Below are 13,626 nucleotides of genomic sequence, written 5' to 3' on the forward strand. Positions count from 1 at the left end.
TCTAGCATAACTATTATCCCTCAAAATAGTCAAGAATGAATCATTTAGGAAAAAAAAAAAGACATTTATTTTGCAGGCACTTGGAGGAAATAATAATGTAGGAGGCTGACCACTGGCCTAAAAAAGACCTCAGAGAAATACGGTGTGGCCTTCAACAGAACTTTTGAATAAAGCACAACTTTGCAAACCTGCTGCTTAAAAAAAAATTAAGGATTCATGAGAATTAAAATAAGCTTTGGTGATATGTAACAATCTTGGATATTTCCTTTAGTTGTGCCTAATCATGTGGGCATTCTTTCTGTATAGTCTTCTTTTCACTTATGTTTAGAAAAGTCAATCTCCCTAGAGGAAAAAAATAATCTTAAATTGACCTCTGTCACTTTGGGAGGTCTGGAGCACAGAAATTAACAGAATGCAAATTTCCCTAAATTGAGAGAAAGTGATGGTTGATATTCTCCCTTGATCAAAGTCATGGTAGAATTTTCCTTGACCTTGTAATATTTTATAATATAGAAAATTGAATTGGGACCATAAGAAGTTGGTGTCTAAAAAGCTAGAGGTAACAAATATTTAATACTGTGAAACACTCAGTTAAATGGGAATTAACTTTTTTTTTTTTTCTGGATGTGTAAAAGCCTGGCATATAGTAGGCCCTTTGCAATTAATTATTACAAGCTATATTGTATTATAACCATTTTCACAAGACGCTATTCATCTGGGTATAGTAATTTTATGTAGCTCTATTTATCCTGACAGCGTGTGGCTATAATCTGATATAGAGAACCATTTTTTTCTTGCCTACTGAGAAAGCACAGATAAAGAAGCCAGCCAACTTTCTTTTTATAAGGATAATTTTATTGGCTGGAAGTGGACTTTATCAGAAATCTGTGTTGGCAGAACACTAGAAACCTCATACTCCAAATATGGAAGGCTTTTACATTATTTCAATTATCTTTTAGTAACTCTACATGGAGTGAGTACTAAGTAATAATAATAATAATAAAACATTAATTGGGCTTTCTGTGTCAAGTATTGCTCTAAGTGCTTGGAATACCCTAACTCTATTGAATTCTTTCAATAACCTTTTTTTTTGGAAGTTACTAAGATGATCACTGCTGTATTTTATGTATGAGGAAAACTAAAGCATTGACAAACTGAATAATTTGCACAGGTTCATGGAGCTAGGAAGTGGCAAAGGCAGGATATAAACCCGGCAATTAGACTTTAGAATCTGTATCATTAACTACTCTTTATTTGTAAATATAGAGTCAAAGTGTTTATTATATGTAAAGAGAAAAATATTCTACAAAGTAGTTGACAGATAATATTCAAAACTATTACTGTGATGAAGGATAAAGAAGGCTGAGGAACGATTTCATATTTGAGCCTAAAGGACTTGGTGACCCTCCACAATGAGGAGTCCTCACGGAGATCCTGGACCAGGAAAAAAAATCCCTGTAAAGATTATTGGGAAAATTAGAGAAACGAATAATGTCTATAAATATGATAATATCATATGTCAGTATTTTTATCATTGTTATGATTACTTAGATGAATACTCTTTATTTTTAATAAATAACACTAACGTGTTTAGAATTTAAGGGGCATTGTGTCTTCACCTATGATACACAGAGAAAGAGAGAATCAATGATAAAATGACTAGGGCAAAATGCTGACTATTGGAATGTTTCAATAAAAGGTATACGTCCATTGGCAGCAACTTTTTTTTCCTATAAATTAAATTATATATATTATATCCATTTTATTAAAGTATCAAGTATATTATATCTATTACATTAAAGTATCAAGAACTAACAATTTATTTGCATAGAATTACATACATATGTGTTTAAGAAAATATTTTTATTTCAGAAAACCATCATACATGCAGATTACTTTATGAAAGTGATTTTCCTGTTCTTTCCACTTTGAATTCTGGTCCCAAGCACCTCTATGGTACTGGCAGTTTGGCAAAAAGCCTCAAAATGAGAGAAGGACTGAGGTCAAGCCCTACTGCTGCCACCAACTTACTATGTGACTATGAAAACTGACTTCACCACTTGAGTTTCCATGACCTCACCTAGGAATTGGAATAATGAAAATCTACCTTGCCATGCTATTGTGAAAATTGAAATGGGTAACTGTAAAGCATTTGATGTGTATTAAAAGTATATCTTTCAATTTTAAAAATTGTATGCAGTGGCAGCCCTTGTGTGAAGATGGAGTTTCCTGGAGGAAATGACAATTACCTGACGATCACTGGGCCCTCGCACCCCTTCCTGTCAGGGGCCGAGGACTTGGATCATTCTATAGGAGCTCAGTATAGCACTAACCCACCTGTTACAATCGATGTACCAGTGACAGATATGACCTCTGGCTTGATGGGGCATAGCCAGTTGACCACCATTGACCAGTCAGAACTGAGTTTGAGCTTGGGGCGGGGGGGCCCATCCTGCCACCTGCCCAGTCACCTGAGGATCATCTTTCAACCATCCCCTTCACTTACTAGTTCACTTCATGAGGATGGTGTTGAGGAATTCCAGAGGCAACTTCCCAGCCAGAAGACAGTTTTGGTGGAAGCAGGGAAAAAACAGAAGGCTCCAAAGAGAAAAAAGAAAGATCCTAATGAACCTCAAAAACCAGTTGCAGCATATGTTTTGTTCTTTCGTGACACACAAGCTGCCATCAAGGGACAGAATCCCAATGCCACTTTTGGGGAGGTTTCAAAAATTGTGGCCTCCATGTGAGACAGTCTTGGAGAGGAACAAAAGCAGGTGTACGAGAGAAAAACTGAAGCTGCCAAGAAAGAGTATATGAAGGCTCTGGCTGCTTATAAAAGTAATCAGGAGTGTCAGGCCACTGTGGAAACAGTGGAATTGGATCCAGCACCACCATCACAGACTCCTTCTTCACCTCCCGTGGCTACTACTGCTGACCCAGCATCTCCAGCACCAGCCATGATAGAGCCCCCTGCCCTATCTCCTTCCATTGTTGTTAATTCCACTCTTTCACCCTATGTGACAAACCAAGCATCTTTTGGAGCTGGGGGTCAACCCAGTATTACCAAGTTGATTATTACCAAACAGATGTTGCCCTCTTCTGTTACTATGTATCAAGGAGGGATGGTTACCTTTATCCCAGCAACAGTGGTGACCTCCTAGGAGCTCCAACTAGGTCAAACCAGTACAGCTACTACCAAGCCTAGTCAACAAGCCCAGATCATCACTCCGTCCGTGCTGCAGGCAGCAGCAGCAGCTTCTATGCAACTGCTTCCACTGTGACTACAACCCTCTCCGTTGCAACAGATGCCTCAGCCCCCTGCTCCGCAACAAGTGACCATTCTGCAGCAGCCTCCCCCACTCCAGGCCATGCAACAGCCTCCACCACAGAAATTTCGAATCAATTTACAGCAACAGCCACCTCCACATCAGGTCAAGATTGTGCCTCCACCCACTCTGAAAATGCAGACTACCTTAGTTCCACCACCCGTAGAAAACAGTCCTGAGCAGCCTATAAACAGCAGCCCTGAGGCCCACACTGCAGAGGAAACTTCTCCTGAGACAATCTGTGAGATGATCACAGATGGAGTTCCTGAGGTTGCGTCTCCTCCCCAAATGGATGTTGAGTAAGTGGATGAGTCTCCCGTGAGGCTCTCACCCCAGCCTCAATGTGTGAAGTCTGGCTGTGAGAACACTCCCGTTGTGAGGAAAGACTGGGGCACTGAGTAATGCAGCACTGAGTATGTGGTGAAGCACAGCAGGGATGTCTTCTTGGCCTGGGTAGCCTCTAGAAATTCAAACACAGTGGTGGTTGTGAAAGAATCCTTCCTGTTCCTCAAGCCAGTGAAGACTTATCTGCTGGGCACATGTCCACTGAGCTTGCTTTTTAAAAGACAAACTAGGTTTCTGGTAGTACCTCATCTCAACCCATGATGCCTTCATGCCCTTGATGCTTCTCCTCTTTCATCTCTCTCTTCATCAGGGGCCAGGCTATGGAGCAGGGCCATTTAGTGTGCTCTAACCTGGAATTGCTTTTTACTTTCAAGAACAAGCAGAGATAACCAGTAATAACAGAGGAGAGGCTGAGAGGAATATGGACATGCAGAATATAGGGGTGTTGGTGGAGGGTGGCGGGGATTATGTGAGGAAACTTGTTATAATTATCATAGGATTTGTCTAAAACATTATTAAAATGATAAGTGAGTGCTCAGTTTTGAGCCTAGGAGAAAACACCACTGGGTGTGCCCATTCTAAAAGGGCTAAAAGGTTGCATTAAAGGTCACCTCTTAAACAGGGAACTATTACTATCACTTTTATACATTACTTTCAGGACAATGGTTTTCAACATAGTAAGCAACTGGCCTGTAGAGAAAAATAACATCACCTAGGAGATATAAGATACTTCTGTAGGCAACATCCTTCCTTATCTCAATTAGCTCAGTTTATGAGTTTAAAAGGCAGAACTCTGCATCCTTACTCTAAGAGGTTTCACCACAAAAAAAAAAAAAAATGTATATATGGAGTTCCTGTCATGGTGCATCAGAAATGAATCCGACTAGGAACCATGAGGTTTCGGGTTAGATCCCTGGCCTTGCTCAGTGGGTTAACGATCTGGTGTTGCCATGAGCTGTGGTGTAGGACATAGATGCGGCTTGGATCCTGCATTGCTGTGGCTGTGGTGTAGGCCGGCAGCAATGGCTCTGATTAGACCCCTAGCCTGGGAACCTCCACATGCTGTGGGTGCCCCCCTAAAAGACAAAAAAAGTAAAAAATAAAAAATTGTGTATATAGTTTAGTGTCAATTAGAAGAAAGAAGAGCTTTGATAGAGAGAGTATGGGTGGACAAAATCTGTCCTATTTCATAATTTTGTAAGAGCTAGGCCCTGTATTTCATAACTTAGTAATATTTACATTAAAGTTTGGTCATTGTGCTTAACCATGATACAAGACCATGTTTTGAAAGAATGAAATAAGATATGACTGTCCTTGTGACAACCTAGAAAATATGAAGTAGGTAGAATGTAAATGGTCATAAAAAAACAGCAGATTTCAATGAATGAAACACTAAAATCCTTCTCTTTGTGGTGATTTGTAGGCATAATTGCCGTGGCTCCCAGCTAAAGAACCACAGAAAGCAGTTAAATCTTTCAGTGAGTTGAATACGATTTTTCTCCTCAGCTTATTCTTTACTTCTCTATTTTCTTTTTCAAGCTACACATACACACAAAACTTATATGTGACAGCTGTCATTCAAACAAAAATATATCTTTAGTACTCCTAAGTTTTGACAAACACTATTGATCGTACCCCTCACTGCCATTTCTACTTACTCTTTTGCTAAAAGAACTCAAATTAAGTTCTGGCATAGCATGTCCAGGCTTAAGAAATAAACACTGCACAATTTAAGGCAGACTTTCTAAATCTTGGATATTGATATTTTGGATGAGATAATTCCTTATTGTAGAGGGTGGTCCCATGTGTTATAGAGGACATTTAGTGACACCCCTGGCCTCTACTCACTAGATGCCAGTAACACTCATCCCCCAGTTGTGGCAACAAAAAAGACCTCAACGCATTGCCTAATGGCCCCTGGGAAGCGTGAGGGTGGAGTGCAGAATCAGCTCCAGTGCAATGTGCAAGCCGGTCATGGCAGCTCCATTCCCACAGGAGAGATTTATTCTAGGGGGCGCTAAGTGACCATTGCTGACAAATGAAAGGCAAAGAGATATCTGCTGGAATCTCTGGGAATGTTTCAAAGCAAGATGCACAAAGAGAAATTCCTTCTTCTTCCTTCTCTATTTCTTTCCTGCTTGGGGCATAGTCATGCAAAGACTTAAGGTTGGGGTAGTGGTCGTCATCTTGACATTTTGAAGGAAAGGTCAAGCTAATCTCAGAAATGTCAATCTGGACTTTACTGACCTGTTGTTCTATTTTTGGACTACTAGTCACGGTATTTGTGGATCTCTTTTACCAACACTCCAGGTTTCTTCCCTCTGGAAACAAGATAATGTTGTAGTTTCCTATCCCCAGCTCCCTGGGAATTACATGTGCTCATGTGACTTGCTTTGTCCAATGCAGTGCATGTCACTTTGGAGCAGAAGCATTTGAGAGCTTTTCCCTGCCTTGTTGAGACAGGGACTACATCTGCTTGGGTCCTTCAGATCCGTCATCCTGCTCTTTGCCTGTAATAAGGATCTCTATCAATCTTTATGGAGAATGTTGTATGCACAAAAATAAACCTCTGTGGTTTTAAGCCCTGATATCTGAGGGCTGGGGCTGGGGGTTAGTGGCATTACTAAACCTAATTTGACTGATACCTTAAAATTACTTACCAAAAACTGTCTGTATTTTATGCTACTTTTATTTATTATTTTTTTAGAATTCTAAGAGAATGTTAAATAATGCTGGATGTTGAATCTTTTTCTTTTTCTTTCTTTTTTTTTGTCTTTTGTCTTTTTAGGGCTGCACTTGTGGCCTATGGAGGTTCCCAGGCTAGGGGTCGCATTGGAGCTGTAGCTGCTGGCCTACACCACAGCCACAGCAAAATGGGATCTGAGCCTCGCCTGTGACCTACATAACAGCTCATGGAACGCCAGATCCTTAATCCACTGAGTGGGGCCAGGGATGGAACCCGTGTCCTCCTGGAAACTAGTTGGGTTTGTTAACCACTGAGCCACGATGGAAACTCCTTGAATCTTTTTCTTAATATTCTGAAAAAAATATAGGCGGTATGCCCAAGAGGGTGTAAACAGTTGACTGCCAATTAAATAGTGAAGATTTTAGAGTAATACAAAATTCTATATGGATAGATGCTCCTTTTTAATCTGTCTGTTCTGTACATCCTTCTCCATACTATATGCATGCATTCAGAAACACATGCACACCCCTTCTTCTTTGTTGGAAAGGTAGGATAACCATGTGCACCTATTTAGGAAAAGTGTGTTTCTCTCCAGTGCACAGGTGACAGAATACACTACGACTGGATTGTTTATATCCAACCAGAGCTCTCATATGTCTACTTTGATATTCAAACATAAGTCACTTGTTTGTAAATAAGATTCACAGTTATTGTAAATGTATATGCACCAACTATTTAGTGGTTATATTTAAACTTGATAAAAACGATATTATTTCTTCATTCATCCAATCATCCAGCAGTCATTGAGTGCTAACTATGTCGCAGGCATGTCTATTTTCATATATGCTATCCAACTAGCCCAAGTTTAAACATTAACTCCTCTTCCTACAGAAACTGAACACAATCTCTGGAGTGTAAGATGGCCAGTTCCGTTTCTAGTCTTGCACTCGTGTTTGCTGCCAGAACACCTGCACTGGGTGGTGTACCTTTCCACCATATGGTGTGCAGTTGACAACAACAGAAGTAAAAACAAATGCCGCCACAGGAGGCTTTGGAGCTAAACCTGCATAATTTTAAATCATGGTATGGTCTCTTATAAGCAGGTTACTTATCCTTTATGAACTGCAATAGCATCATCTCTAGAGGATCTGTGACAATTACGAGATGCAATGTATCTAAACCTAGCAGATAATGAAGACTTAATCAAGACTCCCTCCTTTTCTGTGGATCCTGAAAATCATCTTTCAGCTTTCTAGGTCTTCTTACTCTTCTCTCATAGGAAGAGAACATTCATTAAAAGTCCACAATAGAGTTAAATTTAAGGTTAAGGATCAGGCATTGCCACTGCAGTGGCTTGGCTTGGGTTGCTACTATGCCGTGGGTTTGACAGATCCCTGGTGGTCCAGGACTTCCACATGCTGTGTGGACGGAAAAAAAAAAAAAAAAAAAAAATGACGAAGAAGAAAAAGAAAAACTCACTACATACTCCAAACTTACACTCAGCTCTATAAAACCAAAATATAATTCTGAGAAAGTTAGAAAATACTGTCATATCTGTAAAAGGCCCTGATGAACTACAAGTTGAGTTAATGTAGGTTTTCTTGTCTTTCATATGTTTATCATTCCAATTTTCTCACAGTTATCTAGTTTCCTCTCTCTGAAACATGAATGTGAGTGCAATACATAGGAAATTATACAGAAGCAGACAAGCTTGAAACTGACATTTTCACAAAAAATGTAGTATTCTGGATAGGAAAAATATGTTTCAGGGTATTACTATCCATATTATAGTGTTGTTGTAAGAATTAAATGAGATTAGAATGTAATAATTTATTACAGTCCTGGGCACAGAATAGACTCGAAGAAAATGGTACCTTATTATATTTATTATTAAGAACTCAAAGTGAGAGCCATTAAAAAGTATGGTTCTGGAGTTCCTGTCATGGCGCAGTGGAAATGAATCTGACTAGGAACCATGAGGGTGTGGGTTTGATCCCTGGCCTCGCTCAGTGGGTTAAGGATCCATTCAGCATTGCCGTGAGCTGTGGTGTAGGTCGAACACGCAGCTTGGATCTGGCATTGCTGTGGCTCTGATTAGACCCCTAGCCTGGGAACCTCCATATGTCTCCAGTGAAGCCCTAAAAAGCAAAACAAAAAAAACACCAAACACATAGGTTCTGTAAAAAAAAAAAAAAATATATATATATATATGTAGATATAGAGAGATAGATAAATAGGAAAATTTAGTAGTCTAAATTAGTGCATCAAGTAACACATGTAAGTTTATTGATACTATCATATTTGTTTTAAAAATACAGGCTAAGACCTTCTAAACTTTCATTAATAAACATTGAGAGAGAGATGGGGGAGAGATTCTACAAGAAAAGAGGCCATTTAATAAGAGCAATGGAATAGAAGCAGCAAGAGTATAGAGACAAAAGAATCAACAGTGATCTTGACAGTAATTCATCTTATTGTGTTTAAATCACTTGTAAGAGCCCTGTTTTCACTTCACAATAAGAAAGCCAAAGTCCATTAAGATTTCAAACCTTAAATATCACTGAGTTTAATATAATGTAAGTCCAATGTTCCTGGTTTGCAACTTTATGAAATAAAGAAACATAATTGCAGGCAGTTAGGTAATAAAAGGAGGGTAACATATTCACAGATACCGGTTTAGGGCTAATACAAAACATGTGTGTGTGTATGTATATATAAATTCTACAAAATAAGCTGGCATTACACATCATTATCTCAATTCTTTCCAGAAAAAGTAATGCTGTTTGTGTGTTTTCCTCCAAACCAATGCACCTGATATGTTCTCATTATATTCAGGCTCATTAAGGCTTTAGGCTTTTTGTTTTTGTTATATTATTTGGTGTTTTTGTTTGCACACCTAAATATTTCAAAAATGAAGACTGAATTTTATCTGAGGATAGGAAATAATGTTCTGCCATCGATTTTCTACATCCCAAAACATCTGCAAAGCAAGCCAACATTGAAACATATTTTCATCCCAGTTTGGTGAAGTCCTAGGTCCTTTGACAGAAATTGAGACAAATGAATAATCAAACACACCCATCTTATGGGCCAAGCGTGCACAGTAGTAGTGACTCTTTTTGCTGCCATTTCGTTACGGTGTTCATGAGAACGAGACGTCAATCTCTTCCACTGACATTTTCAAAATAACGGTGATTTATTCTATACTTTTATTTACTCAGGTGTTAGAAGAGCGAGGGCAGGAGATTACATAATCCAACACCACAATGATTTTCTGTAATCCTACTATGTGCGAAGCATTTCCACATGAACATTCTCCTCTTCCACCTAAAATTCTTCAATTGGTTCTGATTACACTAAGAATAAAATCCATGTCCAGGTCTTTACATAAGACAATGATCTTCCAGCACTTCTCCTGACTTAGCTCTAAACTAATTTAGAAAAACTAGGACCTACCCCCACATATTTTAAGTCGGTATTTAAGATGTTCAATGTCGGAGTTCCTGTCATGGCTCAGTGGTTAGCGATTCCGACTAGGAACCTTGAGGTTGTGGGTTCGATCCCTGGCCTTGCTCAGTGGGTTAAGGATCTGGCGTTGCCATGGGCTGTGGTGTAGGTCACAGACGCGGCTCGGATCCCACATTGCTGTGGCTCTGGCGTAGGCCGGTGGCTACAGCTCCGATTGGACCCCTAGCCTGGGAACCTCCATATGCTGTGGGTATGGCCCTAAAAAGACAAAAATAAATAAATAAATAAAATGTTCAATGTCAGTTAAAATGATTTCAAAACATGGAATTTCTGCTGTCTCATGTATATTGTGTGTTTCATAGCTTTTCATCAGATCATTGGATCTGAAGAAATGTTTTTCACTTTGGGGACTGTATCTGTGATTATTATCGCTAGTTCTCCTTGTCAAACCAATCAACCAAAACAGAATTAATTTATATTAAAAGGTATCATTTATTTAACAGCACATACTCATACCTTAATATGTCTCCCAAACTAAGAGATTGCTCTGAATTCTAACTCTAACATAGAGAAAGATGGATTGATGAATAGATAGATGGATAGATATAAGATTAGTAGGTGATAGATATATATATGGCATCATACATCAAAATATCAATTCTTTCCAACTCCATAAGATTACACACATAATCAGTCTTTAACTGCTATAAAAGGTTTCTTATGCATGAATATTCAGGTTTCATCTATTCAAAATACTAAGAATGGTATAGTATTGAGATGGTAAGTATTTGATTACCATATAGATAAATTAGTAGAGGAGAGAGAGAGAGAGAGAGGGAGAATATTTAGGTTGTTAGGAATATGGAGAAAAGGAAGCAAAACCTTCTTTGGTCTTTTTGCTTTGCCCTTCCAGGATCCATGCTCAGGATTACTGTATTGTTTTAGGTCCTGGGTTTCTGTACCAAGGCATGGTTCCAGATGGCGGCAGGTGTGCTTTCTTTCTCTAGATGGGGAAAGGACAAGCAGCAGAGCACAAATGTAATCTCAGTGGCATCACTTTTAGAGAAAAGTAAATGCAGACATGGAGAATCTGGAAACAGATTCCCTTCCACTAGTGTAGCCTGGGAAGTGTACGTGGATCTGCAGAGGCACGCAGGCTTCAGAGAACCACTGACAAAGAGGGAGATCTGGCAAAAGTGGTCCTTCCTAACTTCAGCCTCTCCCACGCACACTGAGGTGCCACGCACTTTAGGTGTCCAAACACGCCAAGAGCTTTTTTCTACAGTGGGGCCTGTGCACATGCTGTCCCCTCATTCAGAATGTTTTCCTTTGCCCATCACATCTGGCACATTGTCTCCCTTAGGATGTTAGCTTAAGTTGCATCGCCTTGTTTGTGTAATATCTGCATCAATACCTCTCCCCCCATAAATCCCTTGTCCAGTCTCTAGGAGTTGCGTTTGTTTCTTTAATAACATTTAACTCTTCATATTTATGCTTTGTGTTTATGTCTGCGTGATCTGCTGGCATCTTTGGAGGCAGGATTTGTGTTTACCATTCTACCAGGCGGCTCCAGGGCCCAGCTCAGTGTCTGGACACTGTAAGCCAAATAGATCAATAAAAAGCCTTCAAAACATAAGGAAATGTAAAAACCAGAGGAATCAACTGTTCATTGTTTGAGAATATAAAACTCTTCTGGTATTGCCATACTTACATTGCATTAGACAATTTTTTTTTTTTTTTTTCCTAGGGCCGTGCCCTCGGTATATGGAGGTTTCCAAGCTAGGGGTCGAATCCGAGCTGTAGCCGCCAGCCTACGCCAGAGCCACAGCAACACGGGATCCATCCAAGCCATGTCTGCAACCTACACCACAGCTCACGGCTACGATGGATCCTTAACTCACTGAGCGAGGCCAGGGATCGAACCCCAAACCAGACAATAAAACATAGAAGTAAAAGCAGAAAGGGCTGAGAGGATGAGATAAGAGAAAACAACAACAAATGATAAAACCTTGGCAGGAAGCAACTGAAGATCTGTAGAAGGTGTTTAAAATCTATCTATAGATATATTAAAAATATTCTTGTCTTTTCACATTGTAACCAGAAATCTGAGCTAATGTACAACCTAACTAAAATAATTATCAGAAATGGGATATTAGGGGGAAAAAAAGAGGCAGACTTAAGAATAATAAGTTGGCAGATATGATTTTAAAGACACTCCTGCCAATATGATGGAAGAAATTACAGAAGTACTTTCTGTCATAAAAGTTGTCAAAATTAGAAATGAATTTATAATGGAAAAAACTCTGTATAAATTTAATTAATATATCAGTGGTTGCAACCTTATGGTGTAGAGATTTTTATTTCTTATGAGTATGGAAAGTGAGTTAAAAGTATTTAATGATTTGAACTCAGTTCTTTCTGTTTCAGATTTCTCATATGATTGCAAATGAATTTTTTTTCAGTTTATAAAAATATACTGGCTAATTCTGTTTATTTAGTTCTATGGATTTGATTAGTGTGTTTCTGGGCTTTCTTGGCCTAAGTCAACAGCCCTCTCTGAGAATCTACTGCAGTCTGTTCCTGCCACAGAACAGAAATACAACATGTGTTTCCTGAACATAGGAGTGATACAGGGAGTAAAACAAGAAACTAATTCACAACTCAAAAGCTTCTTGATTGATTATATAAGCGGCATCTATCCTGTGGAAGATATTCATTATCCTAATGCACCATGCCAGGAGAACTTCTAAACAGCTAGGATTAAAACTTCTTATTCAAAGTTACTTTATTTCCAAGTGGCTTCACAACTTTCTCCACTAAATTAGGTTTTGTGAAAATGAAACACCTTCTAAAATGAAATTCGCATTCCCAAGCTGTGGAGAACCTCTTTCTTTAGGTTATAGAAAACCAAAAGAATGAACTTACAGTAAATAACTTAACAAATGGAATCACTCTGACATGGATTTAATATCCATTTCAAATGAACCATATGTTTCCTGATGTACATTCACCTTTTTAGGCATAATTTTATTGGGTAAAGTAAAGATTTTCTATAAACTTGTTGCCATAAGGTTGATTTAATGGCACCAAATCAATGTGTGTGTGTATTCTTCTGAGCATCAGAAATTCAGACTTTAACCCTTTCAATGAATAACTTTATGAAAATTCACATCTAGAGTGTGTATTTTATGACTTTTTTGAGGAGCATAGTCTATTACGGGATAACAACTGTCAAAAATGGCAATCTTGCTTTATCAGTAACTATGTGACTATAAAAAAAATCGATGTGACTATCAGTCATTCTGTCTCATCTTAAAGTTTTCTTATCTCAAAATTGGGCATAATGGTTGACAGTAGCTACCACCTAGAGTCACTAAGTGCAGTGGACTGAATGCCTGTGCCTGTAAGTCGAAGCCCTTATGCTAGATGTGAGAGTATTTGGAGGTGGGGCCTCCAGGAGATTATCAGATTTAGATGAGATCATGAGGGTGGGGCTGCCATGATGCTATTAATGGCTTTATAGGAAAAGGAAGAAAATAGAGCTTTCTATCTACCTCATATGAGGAGGTTACAACAAGAAGGCAGCCATCTGCAAATCAGAAAGTGGGCGCTCACCAAACATGACTCTGCTGGAAACCTGATCTTGGAACTCTTAGCCTCCAAACTGTTAGTAAATAACTCTTGTTATTTAAGCCACTCAGTCTATGGTATTTTGTTTTGTCAGCCTGAACTATGACACTAAGAAGAAAAATAGTACAAATTTCTTCAGGAACCACGAATAACTATCTGCAAATGATGTGT

At 38.9% G+C, this 13,626-nt stretch overlaps 1 protein-coding gene and 1 pseudogene across 1 annotated transcript in view; one reads left to right on the top strand and one right to left on the bottom strand.

Annotated features, from left to right (window-relative positions):
- Positions 1–13,626, bottom strand: part of GRIK1 (glutamate ionotropic receptor kainate type subunit 1) — a 411,839-nt gene that overhangs the window by 377,010 nt on the left and 21,203 nt on the right. The window lies entirely within an intron of this gene.
- Positions 2,220–3,932, top strand: LOC125137904 (TOX high mobility group box family member 4-like; annotated as a pseudogene).

The sequence above is a fragment of the Phacochoerus africanus genome, chromosome 1, assembly GCF_016906955.1.
Source record: "Phacochoerus africanus isolate WHEZ1 chromosome 1, ROS_Pafr_v1, whole genome shotgun sequence".
NCBI lineage: Eukaryota > Metazoa > Chordata > Mammalia > Artiodactyla > Suidae > Phacochoerus > Phacochoerus africanus.